Consider the following 19313-nt stretch of genomic DNA (forward strand, 5'->3'; position numbering starts at 1 on the left):
TCCCTTAAGAGTTGATGCACTCACATACTCTGCTGCTAAACATTTAATCAAAACTCTTGTATCATGTTGACATAGCAGAACTCAGCTGTTACAAGGGTTAAAGTATGTGTTTGGGTGGGAAGCACAAATTAAGTGGTAATTTAAAAAAGGGAAACATAAGGAAGGACCAGAAATTATCACAGAAAATATATAAACACTCAAGTTGACTTTCAGTTTACCGAATTTCCTCCGGAAAAAACTCCCCATTTGCAGCTGACTTATATTACAACAACACACACAAAAATTCCATTAGAATGCTATTTTTAATCAGTTCATCATATCTCTATGTCTCAGGAACTGAAAGCCAGAAGTTCATAAAGTCATCATCTGTGGTACAGAACATTCACAAGTCAAATACCATTTTTAACTGGGAAAATAGTTGGAAAAGCGTAGCATCTTCACAAGGGAAAGGTATAAACACTTGATTCTCTTATGTGAGTGCATGGTCTTTAAAAAAAATCTTTATCGCAAACTTTTGAAAACTGAAAAACATCTATTACAAAATGTGAAGAATCTATTTAATAATGACTCATTTGTGATAACATCATTGGGCAGATCATTGCCATAGAATCTATTTTAGGTTCAGTCATTTTGCCCTTGTTCTCAGAGTTAATTAAGGGGCAGCTTGGATGATGATAGATATTAATGCTTCTACTTTCAAATGATTTTCCTCCTGACCCAACTAATACAATTTCAGACATGTGAAAAGGGCGCTCATGTGAAAGCCTTCTACATATCAGGCTTAGATTTCTCTTGAAATCTGGTGAAAAGCCTTCACCCTGACTTAGATCAGAACAGAACCCTGTACAGCATCTTGTTAACCCTGGGGGAGGTTCTTGCCTAATTAGGTTCCCTGTGCTTTTGTCTTTCTATCTATAAGAATGTTCCTGTCTTGTCCCTTGTCTTTAGCTCCTATGTAGTTCTGCTGTAGCTTATCTTCCCCTGCTCATTCTCTGTCTCATTTATTATGCCTTACTTGCTCTCATTCTTACTCTGGGTTTCTCTTTGTATTTGCTTGGGCTTAGTTGTGTTAAATCCCTGGTTTCTTGTCCCTTCCCTTTCCCTCCATGCCCTAAATATTAGGTGGCCACAAAATGCATTCTTGTTATATCCTTACTTCTAAGATTCTTATTTGTATCACGTTCACAAATTCACAGACTGAGCAAGTACATTTGTCATAAAGTGTCTGTATTTTATCCTAGTGACAAAGGAACTGCTTAAAGTTTCCTGTATGTTTGAAAGCTCCTCCCAGCTTCCACCTCTGCATTGCAGGCATTTCCTCAGATTGCCAGGCCTAACATTAGCACTCTGTTGGTCGTAAAACCTGCTAGAAGACTGAAAGTCAGGAAGCTACTGCCTCTGATGTGTGGAAAGGGTGGTCCACAGAACTTCCTGGGATCTCTCTGAGCAGAGACCCAGACTGTTCTCTGTGCTTCCAAACAAGACAAAGATTCCACTCCACAAGCCTTTGGAGAACATCCATTTTTCCATTTAGCTACCAAGTTTTCAAGGTCTTTGCTGAAAACAGATTTAATGCTCTCAAACAAACCCAAAGAGTTAATTTACTTATAATTGTGCTTCCCACTCAAACAAATTTGGCACCTGAAATAACATGGAGTTTCCAGGAGGTATAATACTTGAAGAGCGCATCATACAAGTTCTATATTATAGAAGAAAGGGCACCGTTTTTATAACTAGATAGACCCGGGTTCAAATCCTAGCATTCTTTCTATATAGCAGGGTACCAGGCAAGTTACTTGACTTCTCTGATTTCAGGTTTTTCACGAGTGAAATAAAGATACTGACACCTACCACACAGGATTTCTGTGAGGATTAAACTATATGGCGTAATAGAGAAGAATGACTAGCGCAGCACAGCAGTGAACAGTGGTGTGAGGGAACAGAAATTAAGAACACATGCTCCCAGGCTCTGTTCCCCCACCTGCTGAAGCAGATTCTGGTTTTGCCTTGCCGGTTCTTCCCCTTGCCCACCCTCCTAGGAAAATCTTGATCCTGGCCTGTTTGGGGGGTATTTGATGATGCAGAATGAGGGGGAAAGGTGAATGAGCATGTGGGTAACAGTTAGGAAACATCTGTAAGATTTTAAGGGCTATAGGTGTCAGGAAAGCTGGCAGGGGAAAGAGGGATTTACAGCGCCGCTGTGGAGTCTTTTCGACTGTCGTATTGAGAAATATAAGTAAAGAATTTCCTATTTGGAAATTATTGTCGCTGGACAGTAGTTGTTTGACTCCAGCGTCATTCTGAAACTGGATCGTGTGGGTCTGGATGCATATGGGTTAGAGCGAATTTTACATCAATTGTATTATTATACACACGTGGGAGTGGAAGTGGTCGGAAGGAACGCAGGGCGGCACAGGGAGGTGGGTGACTGACTGTCAGAGGACAGGGGGCCAGGTCCCATTACCCGTCCCTGATTCACTCTGATTCTGGTGAGTCATCAGATAGCATTCGTGTTTCAGTTCTTCCCTTGTAAAATGGCAGGATGGGAGGGCTATATTATTAAGGCACACCAGTTGGCCTTTTAAAAGTTGGCTGGGAAGCACGCCAGCAGCTGGGTCCTTCCAATTATGGCTTGTACTGCTCCTCGAGTGCTCACACATATCTACGTGTGTGGATATGTACCAATGCGCACGCATGGACGCACGCACAAATTCTGGAGCTACCCCTGCACAAACCATTAAATCATTTAAAAAGAAAGCCTTCGAAAGGATTATCTGATTAATCCTTCCACATTTACTTCTTAGATCCCTGAATCTAAGAAGTAAACTTTTTAAAAAAAATCTCCACAGGAGATGCCTCTCATGTACAGCCTCCCAATAATTAATTACGTAGTTGATATTCTAACAATTTTCACGATGGAAAAGTTCCCCTTTGCTACATTTTAAAAAGTGCACTTCTGCCTCCACTTTCAATTCCTCTTACCACACTATTTTGTTTTTTGCACAGAACATATTACCTTCTAACAATTATAAAATTAATGTATGTATGAACATGGACTGCTATTGTCTCTTCTCCTTTTTCCCCAAATAGATGAAGCTCCTTTGTCCACCAATTTATCCCAAGTACCTAGCATAGTGCCTAACTCACACTAGACACTCGATAAACATTTTTAGTTTAATTTTTGATGAAATCACAAATCGATAAGAGCTGGAAAGAACCTTAAAGAGGGACCTTCAGAGATGAGAACATTGAGGCCCCATGAGGTGATGTGGCTGGCCCGGGGTTATACAGCTTCCCAAGCTCTTGTTAGTGTTCTTTCCACTTCATCTCAGTGCCTCCATATAGACCTGAGGTACTGGGGAAATAGCTTAGGTGGGAGGTGGCCAATCTGAACCCATTAAAACAAGAGAGTCAGAGAGAATAAGCTATAGCATTTATTTACAGAAGAGTAAAGCCTCATATAATAATAATAGTTTGTGCATCAGGAGATGCTTTCATCTAAGGATCTCAGAGAGCTTACGAAAGTCTAATCCCACAATGTGAGCTATCATTATCTGCTCTCAGTCAAGGCAGCTAAGAGATTGGTGTTCTATGGCCTATTGCAGGCTGGGCCAAAGCTCTTTGGGACAACATATCCACTCCACGGTTTTATGTTCCTCCATGTCCTCCTCCTTATCAACATCAAAACCAGCTTGATAAAGCTACAACTGCTATAGTGATCTCCTGAGTTTGCTCTCTTTTAGGCACCCCGGAATCATTCAGGCCTATGCCAATTTTTAAGCCACAGGTACAGAAGATGACACTGGGCATTCGGGGTAGTCAGAGATGTAGTGCCTTTTTCCAGGTTACCAGTGACGGGGACTTCCTGCACTGGCCCCAGAGCAAAGTGTACCCCCAGGCCGCGAGGTTCCGCAGCAGCTTTCGGGGGTAGGAAATTTTTTCCTTCCTCAGTTACTGCCATTGCCCCACATACCTTTTCTATATGTGGAAGGTAAACTAACCCTGTTGGAATGTTTACCTTCCCACACAATTATAGTGTTTACGATTACCCCTCAATTACTTAGGAACCACATTAAGGGTGAATGAGATTGAGTCAACACAAGCCCTGCGGAGAGGCCCATTTAGATTTTGACCAGGTGGCATTCTTTCCCTTTTAGGGAGATGAAAGACACAGTGATTTCTGAATTCTAATAATTTTCACCATAAAGCTTTCCCCAGGCCCCTTGTTGTGTGGAGGCAGGAGGGCTTGCTCTTCTTAATGCTCTTGTCGAACAAACGGGCCAGTCTCAGCAGTGCAGACACGGACATCGGCTCCGCAGCAGCCTCTTCCCCAGGGCCAGGCTTACAGCGTCACTCTCAAGAGGAAGAGCTCACAACGATTTGCTGTGTACCCTGGGTGCTTCCTCTGCTTCTGCAGTTCCCGGAGCAGTACTGCCAACCTTGCTCTTGGGCTGGGGCTTCGTGGTTGACCCTGCTAGCCAGCACCCTAAGGCTTGTCTGCCCCTTGGAACAAGTAGAAATCCTTACTGAACTCAAGATTTCCCAAAGTATTTTCTGACCGGCCCGACTTTGCAATACTCAGAGGTATAATATGAAAAAGGAATTCTGTGATCAAATAAGTTTGTGAAACTTGGGTACAAAAATATACTAAACAACAGTGGTTCCTCATAATATTAAGAAATAAAATTACGAAATGATCTAGCAATTCCACTTCTGGCCATATATCCCAAAGAAGTGAAATTGGATTGACGAGATATTTGCACACCCATGTTCACAGCAACATGACTTCAATGGCCAGAAGTTGGAAACAACTGTGAACTTGAGTTGAATGGATAAACAAAAGTGGTTTATCCATATAACGAAATATTATTCAGCCTCAAAAAAGGAGAGAAACTTTGAGACATGCTACTACTACACAAATGAGTCTTGAGAACATTATGTTAAGTGAAATGAGCCAGTCATAAAAAAGAAAATACTGTTTGATTGTGCTCATGTGAGGTCCCTAGAATAGCCCCAATCAGAGAGACAGAAAGGAGAATGGTGGTTGCCAGGGGCTGGGAAGGGGAGAATGGGGAGTTGTTTAAGAGGTACAGAGTTTCAGTTTTGCAAGTGAAAGAGTTCTGAAGATTGTTTGAACAAACTTAAAAATGGTTACGATGATAAATTTCAGGTTAAGTGTATTTGACACAATTAAAAAAAGACATTCTACAGTCTTCTTTCCATCAGGACTTCTCAGAGTCTTTAAATGTGTCCTGGGAACCCTGAAGAGGGGGATATAGCAAGCAGCCGTCCCAGCTGACCTTGCCACACAATCCACTTTTCACAGAGCATCTCATGGGACCAGCGTGTTTCAGAACACACTCTGGAACAAGTTACTAAACTGAAAATTGTTAGAAATAGGAAAACCTGTTTTTCATATTCACATAAAGGAAAGCAAGATTCCAGAGCCTGAAGCCAGATTTTCAAAAGTTTTAATTCACTATCATCGTCTGAGAGGAGAGAATTGAATTCTCTCCTCACCATATCACTTATCAACTGCATGGTCTCAAGCAAGACATTATTTCTTCTCCTCTGACATGTGAGAATAATACCTGCTCAGCCTAGCTCACTGGTTTGTAGTGAAATCTAATGCTAAAACATATGTAAAAGAACCTGAAGAGTACCAACTGCTACTCAAACTGTTAGATAATTATTAAGTACTTAGGCTTATTAAGGTGCAGCAGACAACCTAAGGCAGCGTTACGAGCCCCAAATATCTACTGGACACTGAACAGGCACTAATAAGTATAAAAATGAAAGAGAAAGGAAAAGGAAGAACCATAGATTGATCACTTGTAGTGTAGCAAAATGAGAGACTGGGAGGCTGAGGGTCAGAAAACATAAGTTCAAAAGTTGAGTTCATTGCTCTCTGACCTTGCACAAGTCATTTGACCTTCCTGACTCTCAGTCTGCTCAGCTGTCAAATGAGGTAGTTGGAGGAGATCATCTCAAAGGTCGCCTCCAGCTGACCCTGTGAAATACTGAAACAGATGTGCTGCGGTACTTTGCACAACTCTTCCCTCAGACACTTAAGGGCCTGCCCTGTGCCCCGCTCTGTGCTAGACACAGAGTGAGCCAGTCACTGTGCTCCCTGGAAGTACAGAGTCACTGGCCTCCGGACCAGCATCAGAAGATGCGACTGTGCACGTGGGGGAATGTTATACTACACAATATTATTCTCTTATTCTTTCATATTATTCTCCTAGTCTCTCACTCTATACTTAAAAAAAAATTGTTTCCAAAGTATTTTCATTAAACTATTGACTTAATTGAGCCATGTAGATGGTAGAAAAAAGTTGCTAAGTGGACGAAAGTATAGACTTCGACAGAAATAAGGCTGCCCAGGCCAGGGGACCCATCTTCCTGCAGGTTCAGTGACTTTATGAACAAAAAACGTAAGAGGCCCAGCCACCACTTGTCAGCAGACTGACAACCTGCCCTGGACACCCCAGTGGAGGGGCAGGGGATGGGAGAGGAGTGGCTGGAAAGGGACATTCAAGGAACCTGGGGAAAGAAACAGTCTCTGGGGGAAAGGAGAATAGGAGAGCCAGTCGCTATATGAAGGAGCAGGTGACTTTCAATTTGCTGTGGGCAGTGACAGAGGACCATTGAAGGCGGCCAAGGAGGTAGGGGCCAAATTTAAAGTGTTCCCTCATGAGTTAGACCACATACAGGAAAGATGAAAGCCCCGGATGAGGGGCAGGAGGGTGCTGGGGGAAGGGAGTGTAGGGGAGAGGAGGATGGGACAGTTTAAATAAAGGTCAGATGTTTGAGGCTCGCACCATGGTCGTGCTGACATACAGAACACATGAAAGAGGTAGCTCTTGATAGAGCATGTGATAAAAAGTTATCAATCTATTAGATGCATGGAGTAAGAGAGCATGCGTGTTCTTAGCTTCTGGGGAGGCAGGGCAGAGGGAGAAGTTGGTGATGACCTATAATGGCTACAGAAATGATGAGAGGAGCTAGAAATCAGTTGGGGTAGAAAAGGGGCCTCAGTGTCTGTCACATTTAGAGTGAACTGGTAATGAAGATATTGAGTAAAAATGCCTGATAAATAAGTATAAATAAAAATACATGTGTAGACATGAGCAAGGAATGGGGAGGGGGCATGGAACACGAGGGGGCTGGTTGAACAAATTCTGTTTATATCAAAGATTCACATCTTTGGATCCAGGAAGGAGTGTTTGGGGTGCCAGATACCTCCTGAAGTAGCACACTATATCTGTTTGTGGGGATGTGTCTATACATTTTTTTTCCTGGATGGAGGATTCCTAGTTTCCATCTGGGCTTTACAATGGCCCTAAAGCAGTGGCTTAGTTGGTATTAAGATGCTCAGTATCTGATGGAAAATTTCTCTTCTGTCTTCTTGACAAATCTGCCATGTTCAAGCACATTAGGAATAAGGTGCTAAGCTGTCTTTATTACAAAATTTAGGAACCTTGAAAGTTACTCTTCTTTCATCTTGTCAAAACTAAGATATGTTATTAACACTCTAAAGGCTCTTGACATTGGCCAACATATTTAACACTAATATTTTAAGTTTAAAAAGTTAAAAGCATATTTAGAACTTTACAAATACAGGTAGGTTCCTTGCAAAATGCTTACTATGTATGGTACTTCAATACAAGGGTACCTGAATCTGTTAATATTCAGCTAGATTCAAAGACCTGCCAAAAACAGGAGCTACTTTTAATAGTCATGACATTTTTTCTCCCAAAAGGATACTATCAGGTAGACTGTGCACTAATGACTATAAATACATGACATGCCTATATTATTAAAATAAATATTGCATATTCTCCCGACCCATTTAATTACTGTTCACCTAAACTGGTGCAATTAAGAAACTGTCTGTTGAATTCTGCAAATGGGAAAAGCCCTCCTCTCTCTCTCAGGTAGTTTTACAATTCTAACAGTAGACTTAATGAAGCCTTTTAAAAGAAGAACGATTACATTAAAATGACCGGGGTATGTAAAAATTCATTACATAGATCCTCCTGTTGGCTGAGGGATTAAATGCCTCATCACACCCTAGGTGGAAGTAGGAACAAGAATAAAGAAAAATCACAACATTCTGAGTGAATATCTTATTCCTGAGACTTAGTCTGGCCCTGTAAATTAGTCAGGACTTCACCCTATAACCGAAGTAGGAAGAAGATATGCTTGGTATCAGTCATATAAAATGGTCATAGGAGTGTTGGTGCCTTGTTAAATATAAACTGACACTACAATACATGTCTTGATGATGCTAAACGACAATAATACAAGTTGACAGAGCATTTCCCCTTGAGTAATGGTAAGAGCTACAAAAATAGAGTCCACTCTGGGGAACTGCCTGGGATAGCCAACACCCATTAACTCTCCTCTGTCCCCAGAGATAGCACCAATTGATTGGTTTTTGTTAGGTTTATTCCTGTTTTTATCTTCTTATGTTAATTTTATACGTAGAATTGTTTCTTGAGTTTCATTTTCCACCTATTAACAACTTGTTTCACTGGCAAAAAAAGTCCTTGACGCCGCATTCCGATTAGCCTTATGCCATTTTTGTCCCTTGTGGGGCCATGTAAATTGGGCCACGGGGAACTGTGGCCTTCAGCAGAAAGTTCCTGATCCCACCAAGGTATCTGCAGAAGACCAGGGGCCTGATTCACAGCCTCACACTTTTAAGGGAAAAGAATTTATAATTGATGTTCTATGGTTTAATTACTTGTACTTCTCAAGATACTGATACAGAGGGGTGGGGGGTAGGGGGAAGAAAGAAAGAAATACCAAAAAGAATTACTGAATTTTTGGACTTTTGGTCTAGAAGGGCCCTTAGAGATTAAACTTCTTATGACAAAAGTGAGGTTCAATATGTCCAGTGACTTGCATAAGACCAGTTAGAGGCAGAAGCAGAGTCTGCTATTCTATGTGAACTGAGAGTTCAGAGACCTGGATTGTAGCCTTGAGTGGGTCAGGAATGCACTCCTGCCTTAGACTGTAAGTCTAAGAGTCTGGGGGGACCTTAGACTCTCTGAATCCTGGTCCAAGTAGATGGGACCCATGGGAATATGGGCATCTTTTACTGAACCTTTGCTGAAAGTGTTCCCTAAAGGCAGGGCAAGATTACATTTTCCAGTGCCTGGCCAATCTGGAGTTGGCTGTCACATCACAAAATCAATTTGCCTTTCCCCACCCCAAGTAAACTTACCCTGAAATAAGTTAAGATCTCATAGAGCATCCCAGTCCCTATTTATACCAACTGCTCAACATGATGATCTTGTATCATCACAAAGTCTTAAAAGCTCAATTTAACATCTTAGAGCTCACACACAGCCCCTGGGGATCCTGGCAGAACTCTTACATATTATAGTTGACCCTTGAACAACATGGGTTTGAACTACACTTACATGCACACTCTTTTCAATAAATACTGTAAATGTATTTTTTCTTTATGACTTTCTTAATAACATTTTCTTTTCTCTAGCTTACTTTATTGTAAGAATAGAGTATCTAATAAATACAAAGAATGTGTTACTCGACTGTTTAAGTTATCAGTAAGGCTTCCAGTCAACAGTAGGCTATCAGCTGTTAAGTGCTTAGGGAGTCCAAAGTTACCCGTGGATTTTTGACGTGGGGGCAGAGCGGGGGCAGTCTGCGTGCCTAACCCTGTGCTGTTCAAGGGTGAACTGTATTTGTACCTGTCTCTTAGAAAGATTTTCAGAGCCAAGAAAATCACCAGCTTGTTTAACAAGCATATAACATGTTCTCTTCTCACTTGCCAAGGGATGTTAACAAGGGGCGTTCTCAAATTAGCAAGCATATTTCTGTCAATCAAATATATCTATTTGAACAGCTGAAATTCTAGGACTTTTAGGAAGTCCAGTTCTTCAAATTTCCCTTCTTGTCACATAAGGCCAAGCAGTCATACTCATCAAACACTTCTCTAAAATAACTATCAGTTGTTACTGCTAAAACAAGTTCCAAGAGGTCAAAAGTGTTTCCTGTGGTTAGGGAGAGGCCCCAACTAGACAAAATAGAAATTGGATATTAAAAGAGCATCACCCATAGCTGTTGGTTTTGTGCTGGGCAAAGCTTGTTTCACAAGAGAAGGGTAAACTGGAGAGGGTGGGAACCACTATGCTACCTATTTGCATGGGAAGTGGTGGTGGTGGGGGGGCTTAGGTATATTACCTCATTTGACTTGGCAACAACCCTAGGCAGGTAGATATAACATCTTCAGTTTCCTAGGAAACCAGTTAAGTAGATTGCCCAAGGTCAAACAGCTGATTAACAGTAGAGTAGCAATTTGAACCTAGATTAATCTCTCTGAAGTCCATCCTTTTAATTAATTTTATTATAAAAGTAGTATGACCACATTAACAAACATTGAGATGAAAATTGTATGATCTCATAACTCAAGTACAACTGTTAGCATTTTGGTGTAATTTTTGTTGGCTTTTCCCACACGTGCATTTTGCTTTCACACTTAAGATCATGTTCCACAGACATTGTGGTATCCTGCTTTTTTCTACTTAACAACCTAAATAAACATTTGTCCAACTTCTTTAACAACTTTTACATGATATGGTATTCCACTGAATAGGCATGTAGTAGTTATGTCATAGTTTACATAATGAGATCTCAATTTTGGAACACCAAGGTTCTTTTAAATTTTTTTGGCAAAGCGCAAGTGTTATTTCCAGTATCCATGCTGCCTTTCCAAATGTGTAATGTCACCATCAAAAGTTTCAAATAGACAATACCAATTGACAGATGCTGTTAAACTATGATTAAAATATTTTGAAAATGCCATCACTACCGAGCTCTCTGACCTGGAATCAGATAAATCTGATGAATGTTATTAATGAAGGGTGACCCAAAAATAAAACGTTAAAAAAAGCTGCACTTCTGAGACTCCAGAGAACATGTGTTTTTAATGCTCCACTTTTACTTCCATAGGAATGCCAACCGAGGAAGTCATCCTCATTAAAATCTAGATTTAGAAGAATGAAAATTCACTGAAAAGAAAACAAATCCTATCAGCTTTACATATCAGAGTGGTCAGAACTCACAAAAAAAGCCAGAATTCTCCCTCAGGGCTATGTCATACTTCATAGTTAATGTGCTATTCTAAATGGCATAGACCCATTTTTCTCAGGTCAAGTGAATGAACAATTTACAGAGCAGCTCTGAGTTCTCATCAAATAACAATGGCAAACCCTGTGTAAACGTACTGAATTTATACAACACAAAGCATGGCTGTCAGAAAAATCTCCTGTGTTTGTAGGAAAGTAATGTCCGAAACACGTGTGTGCCTCTAGGTGGATATCTGTTTTGGAAACTTAATTAGAATACATGCCACAATCAGTTTGATGTGGAAACAGTACACTTAAATGCCTGGCAGCATCTATCTGCCCCCTAGATAAACAATACTTTTTAGTTGTTACTATATGTATTAGGATATGATATATAATAATAACTAAAGATTATTGCTGATTGGAGAAAACTGAGTGCAAATGAAGAGACCTGGGTATTCATTCCTACTGAGGTGGAATCTGCTCCCTAACGACAGTATGACTACATTCACGCAAGATAACTTTCACCTTTCCCACAATGGTTGTTTAAAACCTACACTTTTTTTTCATATCCCTTAGCTCTATCACACTTTGATAAGGACTTGTGAGATCCTATGATATCCTCTTTTTCTCCAATATTTAGCTAATCCTGCATTTAATCTTTCCTTTGGACTTCCCCTTATCTTAAAATTTAATCTGTTTATTCATGGGAATGTTAAATGGAATGTCTAAATATAATCATTTTTGAAAACTACTTAATATTATTCAGTAAAGTTGAAGATGCACATACTCTGAGACCCTTATGCACCTATCCTGGAGAAACTGCAGCAGGGTGCACATGCAAAACTGCTCAGAGCAACAGTGTTTAAAGAGCACAAAATTGGAAATGACCCAAACCTCTATCAAGAGGAGACTGGATAAATAAATTGTGGTATATTCACGCAATACAAGACCACAAAGCACTGAATATAAATGAATTTCATGCATGTCACTTCATGCATCAGTGGAGATGAATCTTATTTAAAAACGCTGATTGAAAAAAGCAAATGGTACAAGAATATGATTTATATATAGCCCCAAGTCAAACAGAACTTAATAATAGATTGCTTAGGGAAATATACTTACACAGAAAATCCAGGAAATGACAAATACAAAATTCAGAACAGTAGTTCCTTTTGAGGGAGAGGGTATGGCCACGGAGGAATATGTAGGGGCTGCTTCCAAGATACTAGTGAGATTCTGGTTCTTTAGCTGCAGAATGGGTGTGGACAGGGGTTATATTTTTCTTCCTCCATTACCTTCTGTGTGTGTGTATATAGATAGATATACATATATCTCTATCAACATATACATACACATACGTTTCTGACATACACGCTCCTTTGTGTGCATATATATTCTTCTGTATACATTATCATTATTATTTTTCATGTTACCCTGAGCCCTGGGCCCACCTCGGCCTCTCCCTGCCAGCACTCTGACCCTCTGCGGAGGCCTCAGCTCGAACTCTTGTTTTAGACCAAGTACTTGCTCCATCCAACTCCCTGATCCAGTCAAACATGATGACCACTGAAAACCCAACATGATGTCCTTTGTTCTCTACATGGACTCACCAGGAGCATGTATCCAGACCTCCACTGATGGGTGGCCAACTGTGTGTGACATCTCTCACAAGGTGGTGCCAACTGTGTTGCAAGAGGGCCTGATATGCCACTCTGAATGCAACAGCCATTGGCTAAATTATACCAAGGAGCTATAGGCAGCGATGCTGGCCTGGATCTCTCACACTGACCCAACTGCAGGGTCTCCACGTTGGCCATCTGCTCCATTGAATTACTGTTCTCCAGCCTGACTTCCCCAAACCACCCCTTCCTCGTTCCTTTAAAATAATCTCAGGTGGCCCTGGCCAGTGTGGCTCAGCTGGTTGGAGCACTGTCCTGGAACCTAAAAGTTATGGGTTTGATTTCTGGTCAGAGCAGACATCCAGGCTGTGGGTTTGATCCCCAGTCCTAGCACATATGGGAGGCAACCAGTCAATGTTTCTCCTTCACATCGATGTTTCTCTCCCTTCCTCTCCCTCTAAAAAAAGCAACGAAAAAAATGTCATTGGGTGAGGATAAAATAATAATAATAATAACAATAATAGTAGTAGTAGTAATAATCTCAGGTCCACCCATCTCTCAGACACCCAGGCTCCCAATCTTACCATAATTCTTCATCTTTTTTTTAATTTCCTCTTTTAAGAGTAAGCTCTGAGATTATTTTTCTGCTCTAACCTCAGTTAGATTCCCTCAGGAATCCCTGAACGTGGTACCATAGGCTTAATTGAGACAAAATAAGAACTCTTACAGATTTATTCTATTTCAGGACTGTTTATTCTAAAAGCTTCTCCTATTTCTTACTCAAAAATTAAAAATGATAAAGAAATTACTTCAAAAGCAAATGAATTTGGCAAATAGTTTTGTTTTTTATTTTTACTTCAGTTTTTCTCCCACAACTGACTAGTTATAGAAAAAATACATAGATTGTAACTACTGTCCTGGAGATGTGAGTCAAGGTAATTAGATTTTCTTCAAAAAATGTTTCATACTATCTGTACTACAAACTGGAAACAGAATAGCACATCTCCATTTTCACTTTAATGAGCTTATTTTCATTTGATTACAGAAGACATACTAAAGAATGGGTATGAAAGAAAGTCATAAGAAAAGTAAGGGAAGTGTATGCAAAAAGGTGATAGGATGCCGCGGGGCAACTCCACACTCAGCCCCAGGTGAGGAGCATGGTGCTGTGTTACAGCCAGGGGGCCAGGCTAAGTCAGTAACTTCAACCTGGGAGTCTAAATTCAGCCATAAACAAGGGAACTGAAAGACAAGTCTGAAATACCAGGCCAGTGAAGATGATGCCAAAGTGAGAGGTGACAAGAACCTGACTCAGGGATCTAATTGTGGGAAAAGGGAAAAAGAAAAAAGGAGGGCCTTTGGGGAAAAGCAAGTCGGCCTTCAATTTGGATGAAGAGAGCTCTCGATGGTCAGGGGATCAATTGACATAGTGACATAAGAGGAAATGCAAAAATCCATCAATCTGTCAACCATCTCAAATCTAAACCAAGATACAGCAATGGGCGTTCATGGGTTAAAGCATCAGGTGTAATGACGGCTGCCTAAAATTTACATATAAATAGGCCTACGGCATGCACTGCTTTGGGCTTTATGCCCTTCAAAAGAAAATAAAAAACAATTTCCGACAAAAAACCAGTGCTTTTAATCATTATGTCCACACAAAAATCTGCACATGGATGTATATAGCAGCTTTATTCATAATTGCCAAAATTTGAAAGCAATCAAGTTTTGTTGAATAGAGCTAAATGGATAAATGAACTGTGGGACATCCAGACAATGGAATATTATTCATCACTAAAAAGAAATGGGCTATCAAGCCACAAAAAGGCATGGAGGAATCTTAAATGCATATAACCAAGTGAAGGAAGCCAGTCTGAAAAGGCTATATGCCGTATGATCCGAAATACATTCTGGAAAAGGTAAAGCTATAGAGACAGTAAAAAGATCATTGGTTGCCAGAGATTAGGATGAGAGAAGAATGAATGGCTGGAACACAGATTTTTAGGGCAGTGAAAATAACTCTGTACGATATTCTAATGGTATATACATGTCATTATACATTTATTCAAACCCATAGTGTTCAACTTTAGGAATAACCCTAATGTAAACTATGGACTTTAGGTGATAATAGTGTGTCAATGTGGGTTCATCACTTGTAATAAATGTAACACTCATGCTGAAGGTTGATAGTGGGGGAGACTGTGCATATGTGGGGGAGGGGGTATATGGGAAATCTTAGTACCTTCTCCACAATTTTGCTGTGAACCTAAAACTGCTCTAAAACTTAAAGCTTATTTTAAAAAAAAGATTTGAAAACAAAAAAACAAAAAGTGCTTTTTCTTGCCCTGACAAATCTGGGTCAATTGGTTCTGAAGAGATCATTTCTGAAGCTTTTTACTTCAAAGTACATTATATCACGTCCTATTATTGTTTCTGTTGTTATATTTACTACCTAGAAAACACAAAAGCCTAATTATATTTTCCTCTCAGCCACTGAAAAAACTGAATAATAAAAAAGTTATTTGATTGGCTAGTAGCCAATATTTATTAACACAAATATAAGAAAATACAGTAAATATTAGGATAACTGTCAAAGTTTTTTTTCTACCAGTTCTTGGGTTATACATGAAAGAAGCTCTCCTGATATTTTGCCAGTGAAGCCTCCCCCACACCTGAAACTTCACACGGATCACTGTGACAACTTCTAAACTTCACGAATAGGTTTTATAAGTTATTTCATTTTCAATACCTAAAGGGTATTTAAACTTTTTCCCATTATGAAATTTACTTTTCTTTTTTGAGAGAAAGGGCAGACAGAGAAAGAGAGAGAAACACAACAATGTCAGAGAGGAACATTAATCAGTTGCCTCTCATACACACACTGACCAGGGACGGAATCTGCAACTGAGACATGTGCCCCGACCGGGAATTGAACAGGGACCTTTCAGTCACAGGACAATGTTCCAACCACTGAATCACAGCTGCAAGGGCTCCTATTTACTTTTTCACAATAAGCAGCACCTTGATGCATGAATCAAAAACTCTTTTTTCCCCTCATTTGATAACAGTATAATAGGCAAAGTGGCGGTTACTTTGTTTTTTAAATTACTATTTCCCCGAACCCCAGTCTGGGAGGACTACTTTTCAGAATATTCTTCTCACATAAATCCTCCCCGAACATAAAGATTTTGTTTGTTTGTTAAAAATAATATTGTGGAAAGGAATCTTTCCCTGCCCATCCTTCTACCCTAAGTATAAATCTACTCCATCTCATACCTGAAAGTTATCCAATCCTTGGTCAATACTGACCAGAGAAAGGGGGTACAACAAATAGAAGTTGCTAAGTTATCACTATGTCCTCTCTTCAGCATCTTTTCATCTACCTCCTATTTGGGATTCTCTTAGATGGGTTTCACAGCACCCTGTACCCACTTCACATACTCCCCTCAACTGCAAGTTTACACTCGGTGACTATCCGCTTGTCCTGATAGAACATTGTCCTGACGGCCAACATCACACGGCTCTTCAGTGGCACAGTCAGGATTTACTCGAGCCCCTGATCAGGGACACTTACTCTTTCTACCGGCTCACACTGCCTCCTGATCGACCTTCAAACCGTCTCACTTGCTCTTGGTAGTCTTGTCTGGAAGGACTCTGCAAATGAATAAATCATCATTTCATCCCTTCTGTTAACATATATGATCCACACAGCATGTCACTTCCTTTCCTTTCCTTTACACTCTGACTATATTCAGTAGTGACACGTTTCACAACTTAATGAATGCCCCCACTCCTTTCCTGAGAAGCAGCCGTATTCACCCAACAGCTGGAATCATACAGTATGCAGCCTTTTCAGTTCTCTTCATAGACCACACATAACCCACAAAGGAGGATGAATCTTCAGTAGAGGTGAACGCTTAAAACAAAGATTAGGACACCATGCCTGAACATGGGTTCTAGTCCCTCCTTAAAAAATCACTCACAGGCTAATACCCAGTGTACTATAGGAAGTGGGGCTCAGGCTCAAAACCCACTGACATCAATGAGAACAACCGGGTACCTCTGCGGTGCCCTCGTCTCAGGGTATTTTCACAGGACTGTTGGAGTGACAGATTGTGGGCACAGAACACCTGGATGCCAGCAAAGCATCTGATGGCCACTCAAAGCATAGATGATCAAGACAGGGGATCCTGGGGCAAGTGACAATTCAGTTTGGTGAACTCAGAGTTGACTGAATGACCACACCCAAGAGGGGCAACATCGACCTGGAGGGAGGTCCTTGCACAGCAGGACTGTCCGTCCTTGGTTGATGTTTTCATCAGGATGTGCTTATGTGCTTATAGAAACCACAAATAATTCACAGCTGAAAGGGGATAGTTAATGAATTGGAAGAAAGAATAGAAATTGTAAAAGCTTTCAACAGGCTGGAATGAGTGCCAAAACTGACTAAAACAACAACAAAAGAATCCACCTCAAACTAATAGAGATAAAAGCTTGCTTTTGATTGTAAAAAATCATACATATCATCACCTGCTCTATACCTTCCAGTCCGCTCAGCTCAGACAACTCACCCCTGGTCACAAGCTGAGTCAGTGACTCTGGCCCCAGGCTCTGTGTGGGTGGGGCTCCAGGCCACTGACCCACTGCAACTGAGACTCTCCTTACTGTTATCACTCTGACTCCGGACCTGGGGTTTTTACTCTTTGGACTCAAGCTTCTGTCTTGAGCCCCACCCCCACTTCAGCAGTTGGCTCTGGTAACTTGTTTCTCCGGACCCAGCTCTTTCCCTCTGCTTCCTGGCCGGAGCCTTGCTCCTGCACACCAGCACTCCTCTCCTCTGGCCCCTTGACCTGCTCAGCCAGACAATGCTGCTCCTAAACATCTGTCCTTCGAGACTGCCACCTAGGGAAGAACTTCCCCAGTCCTATGCCTTGACAAATTGTCCTCACTGCCGCCTATTTACTGCCAGCAGCTGGTACTGTCTCCCTGAGCATGACCCAGCCTGTGGACCTGCCTGCTCTCTGGATTCCCGTCTGGACTGTCTGTATTCTGGATCCCAAGCTGATCCCATCCTGCTACTGACAGAAGCCTGCTCTTCTACGTGGCAGGAGCAAAGGAGAAATGTTTAAAAACAATTCATATTTTAAAGTCTTATGCATTTTTATTGAACACAAGTTCAATGCAAGCTGAAGGTATGACGAAGAGGCTAAATGGGAGATGTAATCTTGGTCTGCATTAGTATAGCATAAATACATGCAGACCAAGATTAATAAATACAACAATAAATCTCTGTTGTTTCAAGACACCAAGTTTATGTCATTTGTTATGGCAGCCACAACAAATTAATCCAGAAGGTTTTCTGCTTAAATACGATTTTGCTGTGGGCTAAAAATGGGTAGTATTAACCTTCTTTAAGAAAAAAGCTTGACTTTTCATGTATTTTTATTGCTTTTTCCATATCAGTCCCGGAAAAGTGCAGCTCTGCTTTTAAAAGTGTTTAGGGGCAGGGACAAAAGCATCTTTTAAGCCAGTCTTCATACATATTTTACTAATAATCTCTCTTTTACATAAGACTTAAGCAGACAATAAGTCTATGCTGGGCAGACAACCAAATGATCCCAGCCTCTACCCAGCAGGCCTGGCGGCAGGGAAACAAATTATGCAGCATCTCACGGCTACAGGAGAAAGGCTACAGAGTTGTGGAAACTAGTCTTGATTCTCTAGTGTAATGAGGGCAGCCTTTCTCCTCAGCTCTCCTGGCAACATCCGTCCTGTTCTCATCCTGCAGAATGATGAATGCTACTGAGATGAGGAATACAATACAATCATCCCTGAGCCTAGGGACCGGCCGTGGAAAGACAATAAATATCCAACAGGCCACCCCGGACTCCTACTGCTGCCAAATACCATCCCTGGAAGTCATTCTAATGCTGTCACCTAGGGGACAACCTGGTAAAACCAGGTCAGGTTTAAACAGATTGTTCCTGTTTTAAGTTTTCTAATTTCTTCTTAATGAAAACATCCTTACTATCTTTAAAACCACAAATAAGGGAGAAAGTTTTTAAATTCAGTGAAGAGAAAATGGAAAATGCATATGAAGTTACCAGTTAAATACATGAGACTAATGATGAGTATTTGTCTTCTGCTCTGCTGAGCTTCAGGACAAGGGAACATCCACTGTGGAGTGGAAAGAGAAGCGTGGGCCAAGTCCCAGGCCTACGTTTGAATCTTGCCACTTCCTAGATATATGTTTTTGGGCAAATCATTTCACTTCTGTTGAGCTTTACCTTCGTCACTTGCAACTGAATAAGATAACATATGGACTAGACCAGCGGTTAGCCCACAGGTGTTCGTTAAAGTTCAAGAGACAAATGAATTAACTGTTTTGTATCCTGGACTAGACAAGCACCCCAATTTTTCAACTCTTTCCTTAAATTACAATGTAAATACTGTTATCTGAAGCTGTTTCAACAGTCATAAATATCCTCCTGAGTTTATAATGTCTAGGAAGAGATATCATTTATTATCTTGGATATTTGAATTGGCAGAAGGCATGTTTTTTCTTCTTAGACAGCAGCACTTAGTTTTATAC

The 19313-nt window shown here is 40.8% G+C and overlaps 1 protein-coding gene across 4 annotated transcripts in view; it reads right to left on the minus strand.

The window, feature by feature from the left end:
- FYN (FYN proto-oncogene, Src family tyrosine kinase) overlaps positions 1 to 19313 on the minus strand; it is a 199165-nt gene that overhangs the window by 148079 nt on the left and 31773 nt on the right. The window contains exon 2 of one of the 4 annotated variants that reach the window (XM_054569841.1): positions 16296 to 16375. The exons of the other annotated variants lie outside the window; for them this stretch is intronic. The gene's annotated coding sequence lies outside the window, so the exon portion shown is untranslated. The remainder of the gene's footprint in view (positions 1 to 16295; positions 16376 to 19313) is intronic. 4 annotated transcript variants of the gene reach the window in all.

Source organism: Pteronotus mesoamericanus, unplaced genomic scaffold (genome assembly GCF_021234165.1).
Source record: "Pteronotus mesoamericanus isolate MK-2021 breed Mesoamerican mustached bat unplaced genomic scaffold, CSHL_Meso_final contig_20, whole genome shotgun sequence".
NCBI classification, from domain to species: Eukaryota; Metazoa; Chordata; class Mammalia; order Chiroptera; family Mormoopidae; genus Pteronotus; species Pteronotus mesoamericanus.